This window comes from Ochlerotatus camptorhynchus, unplaced genomic scaffold (genome assembly GCF_037179485.1).
Source record: "Ochlerotatus camptorhynchus isolate MF236.1 unplaced genomic scaffold, CSIRO-AGI_Acam_v1.1 ptg000316l, whole genome shotgun sequence".
Lineage (NCBI taxonomy): Eukaryota > Metazoa > Arthropoda > Insecta > Diptera > Culicidae > Ochlerotatus > Ochlerotatus camptorhynchus.
This window is the reverse complement of record NW_027040804.1, coordinates 3994613-4000373: the sequence shown is the minus strand read 5'-3', so window position 1 is coordinate 4000373 and position 5761 is coordinate 3994613. Positions and strand designations below refer to the sequence as shown.

Sequence of the window (5761 nt, the reverse complement as noted above, 5' to 3'; positions counted from 1 at the left end):
ACGACCGGACACCACCACACACGGTGATTGGAACTGACCCCCCTATTCTGCGAGTCACGTGACTCTCTTTCACCGGTGATTTACATGGAGAGTCACCACACACGAGGTGACAATTGTCACCTCACCGGTGACAGAGAGTCACGTGACTCGCAGAATAAGGGGGTGAATCCGATCAGCGGTTGAGGCCAGCCTTGATAGCTAGCTGCTTGCAGGAAGCCTTTCGTTGTATACCGGAGACCACCACCACTCACCACGCGGTGATTGAATAAACACCGTTTGGTGAGACCAGATGGAATTCAACTTTGAAATCTGTGTTAGGGAAATCGCATTTCGCAGGCAATCGGTGATAATATTAATTATCAAAGCAACAGTTGCACGTTCGTGCAATTTTCAATAGTGATATTTTTAAAAATGATAAAGTCTTAAATTGTACAGATGCGTCGGAATATTTAGTTTTAATTCGAAGCAGAAAACAACGGAAAAAGTTATACAAAGTTAGTGCCTTCTCACTTTTAGTGCCTTCGCATTTTTGTCTTCTTCACCGTCTAGAAAAGCACAAATTTGAAGAAAGAATTATTTGATGAGTTCGTGTTGCCAAAAACAGGAAGGCACTGTATTCTACTAAAATGCTCATCAATTATCTTATTTAAATTTTTAAATTTAAGTTCTTGTATGTGTTTGATTTTGGCGATGCGATTATCTGTTTACAATCGTAACTTTTATTTTTGTACGTTGTTTTCTCTCTTTTTGATTTTAGTATTGAAGATTAAATTGTCTCTCTTGAGAGTTGTTCGTATATGCTCTACCATTCTGTTAACGGTAGCAATTTGGCTGAATTTATACACCTGATAAACGAGTATGTAAAAAAACTCAAAAACTTGGTTCGCTTAATGTGGCGTCGAGAAATTGTCCGTTTATACTGTCCCCGCGATCGATGCTTTTTCCTTCTACGATGACAAAATAGCGAAAGCAAGTACATTGCAATAAATGAACGGAGGAACATTCATTAGACTCGGCATCATGAAATCAATATCATGCTCTTCATCCCGTATCCATCGGATGAAAACACAAGCATAGTCTTCTAGAGGCGGTAATCCCAATGGATCACCTTGGACTGTGCACCCTAGTTGAGATAATTTTTCATCAGCTTTAACACTCCGAATACGATGCCTCCGAAAAACGTGTAACGGCAAGTTTGCAATGGCACAACTTAGCCATTTCTTAATGAATTTCAAAAATTGTGGTTCCTTTAGAATTCCTAGGGTTTCTAGATGCTTTTGGTTGCAAAAAACTTGAAAATAGAGTCGTCTACTTTTTTAAAAAGCGAAAAGAGTTGTTACACGTTTTTTTGAAAGGTGTGTTTGTAGGGTTTTGTAAGTGGCGCAAGATCTGTAATTTTGATTAATGGGCACAAATGTTCACAATTAGCCAGAATACATTCATGGTTCCTATATATGGATCCTGGAGACAACGGAACGGTCTTCGAAAAATCCGGAACATCCGTAAAATGGTCAATCCATGATCCTGATCCTAGAGCTCTGCGGTTTTTTAAACATTAGGATCTGTGATATAAGAATGAATTTGGGTCATGGACCCAGATGGCCATGGGACCGTCCTACGGAAGATCCGAAACATCCATAAAAGTAGTAAATCCACGATCCTGATCCTAGAGCTCCGCGTTTTTTTTATAAACATTAGGAACTGTGATGATAGAAAGAATTTGGGCTTGTGACTTAAACATGAACCTGGATGTCCATAGGACCGTCCTCCGGAAGATCCGGAACATCCGTAAAAGTGATCAATCCATGAAACTGATCCTAGAGCAACGCGTTTTTTTTTAACATTAGGATCTGTGATATAAGAATGAATTTGGGTCATGGACCAAGATGGCCATCGGATCGTACAGCGTAAGATCCGGAACATCCGTAAAAGTGGTAAATCCACGGTCCTGATCCTAGAGCTGAAACGGTCAAACGATCGTTTCATATAGAAGCGTTAGAGTTGGTTGCTCCTAGTGCTTAGGCAATAGGTGAATTCGAGTGCTCGAATCAATTTGTTTTGAAATGACGATGATAGTGGGGTGACTGTGTTTTCACCCATGTCAATGATTAATGACAGGGAAAATCTGATGATGAATTTTAGAAATCAAGATAGAACCGGAAACAAAACTTGGAATATTGAAAAGATGAAATGAATAGAAGGGAAGTTTATTGGTTGGTCAGGGAGAGCTATTTGGTCTTTCCCTTTTGGACCGCCGAGTGAAGAAGATCAGTACAGAATTTTAAGAAAATCAGTGCAGTGAACAAAACCTATAATAAAATCAAGTACGGTGCAAACTTAAAGAAAAAAAAAATTAAAATGTTGTAATGTGGTGTAATTATTTTTTACAGAATTTATTAACCTTTTTTTATACATAAAAAGCACACAAAAACGTGAGTCACGAGTGCGAAAATTGTTTATAAAAGTAAGCGAAGTTTATTTGCAAAAGTGAAGATAGTTTCCTAATCAGTTAAATTTTTTATTGAAAGGTTTTTCTAGAAAAACAGGCTAAGGTAGCTAAAAGTGAGTCGGAGTAATTTAAGTGAAAAGATTGAGAATTCAGGTAAAGTAGTGGATAAAAACATGTGTGATGTGTTTCTGAGGAGTTTTTCTTTGTTTCTACAGAAGCCACTGAGCGGTGGCAACAGCGATTTGGGCTTGTGGCAGGAACGTTCGCTAAACATATTGCGAGGTTATTTTGAACGGTATTTCCATCGGTTCACCTCCCAGAGTGAATTTGAGTCCTTGGTTGGTGGTATCAGGCTTGGTTACCCTGAGTGCTCCTATCGCCTCGTGGTTGCGTGCCACTATAGGACATTCGGAGAGCGTTGGTCATCGGATGAAGAACTCGGCCCCACGTGCATCACACGCCTAAAGTGATTGCCTGTTTCGTGGGAAGGTCCACAAGGGGGAAGGCTGCCAACGCCAGCGTAATCCGCCCGACTCACGTCCTGAAAACCGGAGGCCCTCCGTGCGATACCACCCCACAGAAAAACCGCCCACCGACGGTAGTGCACACTGGAACGATCCCAAACGGTGAAGTCCTTACCTAGCGAGTTTCGCCCGGTAACGCCATTCGTTGACATCCGCCCCACCCGGTGCACGCTATTGGTCGCCACTCTGGCGACGCTTCCTTTTTGAGGTTAGGACACGGCGTTGTCTGACCCGGCGATCGTTGCGATCAAAGCGATCTCCAACCGTCGCATCTTCATCTTGGTCGCGGTGAACAACTTGGCACCGAACCATCGAGCATCATCGAGCCGGTCTGAAGTAGATTGATTTCTCCCCCCCCCCGGCAACGGTCGGGGTGATCATCATCGTCCATCATCATACGGAAGAGCCACCCACTACGGACGAGTGTGGCTCGAACAGGTACCGTTGAGCAGCAACCGTAAGTACGCGAACCATTCTCCTCACACACACAAGAACACCGATTTATAAGTAGGGACCCTGAATTATATTTAGTAGGGGAAGAAAGCTTTTTAGGGGTTAGAACGACTCACAAGGGAACACAAAAGGGGGGGAAGGGAAGAGTGACGTCACACATAGGAGAAAAAGGTAGAGCAGGGTTTTGTGAATAAAACAACAACAACAAAAATTAAAACGAGCAAACCATAAATGGATTTTTGAACCTTTCAAAACCAGGTTTTTTTTTCGTTAAATCGAATTTGACTTTACTGAACTTGATTTTAATAAACCTATTTCACATGCACCGTATTTTAAAATTTACTCAATCAATTAAAAACAATTGGAAGACAAAATAAGAATAATAAAATTGGGGGGGAAAAAGAACGATTGGACTATTGGACTTGGGACGTTGATGGTTTTTGGTCGTTGGGTTACTCTAGTGGGTGGAATCTGCTGGGTTGAGAAAACTGCTAGCTGGGCACACATATCTGCAATTCTCGGCAGACGACTTCTTCGTCTGGCGCATAAGCCGGAATTTTTTGAGAACCCTAGCAGGATCCCCCTTACAGAGCTCCGTGGTTTTCTTGAAAACATTAGGAACTGTGATGATAGAAAGAATTTGGGCTTGTGACATAAACATGAACCTGGATGTCCATGGGGCCGTCCTGCGGAAGATCCGGAACATCCGTAAAAGTGGTAAATCCACGATCCTGATCCTAGAGCTCCGTGGTTTTCTTGAAAACATTAAGAACTGTGATGATAGAAATAATTTAGGCTTGTGACATAAACATGAACCTGGATGTCCATGGGACCGTCCTCCAAAAGATCCGGAACATTCGTGAAAGTGGAAAATTAACGAAACTGATCCTAGAGCTCCGTGGTTTTCTTGAAAACGTTAGGAACTGGGATATTAGAATGATTTTGGGATCGTGACATTAATATGGACCCAGATGGCCATCGGAACGTCCTCCGGAAGATCCGAAAATTCCGTAAAAGTGGTCAATGTATGGAACTGATCCTAGAGCTCCACGGTTTTTTCGAAAACACTTAGAACTGTCATATATAAATTAATTTGCAGTCGTGACATAAACATGTACCCAGAAGGCCATGGGACCGTCCTCCGCAAGATCTAGAACATCTTTAAAAATGGTCAATCCTCGAAACTGAGCCTAGAGTTCTACGTTTTTTTTTCGAAAGCGTGTGGAACTGCGATATAACAAATATTTTGGGGTCATGACATAAACATGGACCCAAATGGCCATTGGGCCATCCTCTGGTAAGTCCAGAACATCCGTAAAAGAGGTTAATCAATGAAACTGATCCTAGAGCTCCGCAGTTTTTTTTTTCAAAAACAATAAGAACTGTGATATAAGAATGAATTTGTGATCGTGACTTAAACATGTACCTAGATAGCCATGGGACCGTCGTCCGGAAGTTCAACAACATCCGTAAAATGGTCACTCCATAAAATTGAGAGGTGGAAGCATTACTATGACGAGCACCTCAACGGTGATGCAGCAGAAAACGAAGGTGGCACGGCAACAGACCTTGGAGCACGTGCAGAAGACGACAGGCTACCGGTCCCTGATCTTCAAGAAGTTGAGGAGGAGATCGGTCGACTGAAGAACAACAAAGCAACTGGTGTAGATCAACAACCAAGTGAGCTATTAAAATACGGTGGTGAAGCACTGGCTAGAGCGCTGCACTGGGTAATTGCCAAGATTTGGGAGGAGGGAATATTACCGGAGGAGTGAACCAGAGTGATCATCCGTAAAAGTGGTTTTTTTTTCGAGAACTCTTGGAACTGCGATCTAAGATAGAATTTAGGGTCGTGACATAAACATGGATCCGGATGGCCATGAGACTGACCTCCAAAAGATCCGGAACATCCATTAATTTATCATACTGTGAAACTGATCTTAGAGCTCTGCAGTTCTTTTTTAAACACTGTGATATAAGAAACCTCTGGATCACTTTTACGGTTGTTCCGTATCTTTCGGAAGACGGTCCTATGTCCATCCAGGTCCGTGTTTTTTTTTTATCTTTATTAAGGAGACTTTCAGCCCTGGGCTGGTTCGTCTCCGGTACGTGTTTATGTCATGACTCCGATTTTTTTCTTATATCGCAGTTCCACATGCTTTCGAAAAAACCGTAGGACTCTAGGATCAGTTTCAAGGATTGACCATTTTTAAAGATGTTCTAGATCTTGCGGAGGATGGTCCCATGGCCTTCTAGGTACATTTTTATGTCACGACCGCAAATTAATTTATATATGACAGTTCCAAGTGATTTCTAAAAAACCGTGGAGCTCTAG

At 42.0% G+C, this 5761-nt stretch overlaps 1 long non-coding RNA gene across 1 annotated transcript; it reads left to right on the top strand.

Annotated features, from left to right (window-relative positions):
• The first annotated feature begins 2390 nt into the window (after positions 1–2390).
• Positions 2391–3030, top strand: LOC135707737 (uncharacterized). Its single transcript, XR_010518268.1, has 3 exons — positions 2391–2464; positions 2529–2602; positions 2665–3030. It is a non-coding gene; the product is annotated as an uncharacterized LOC135707737 (long non-coding RNA).
• The last annotated feature ends 2731 nt before the right edge of the window (positions 3031–5761 follow it).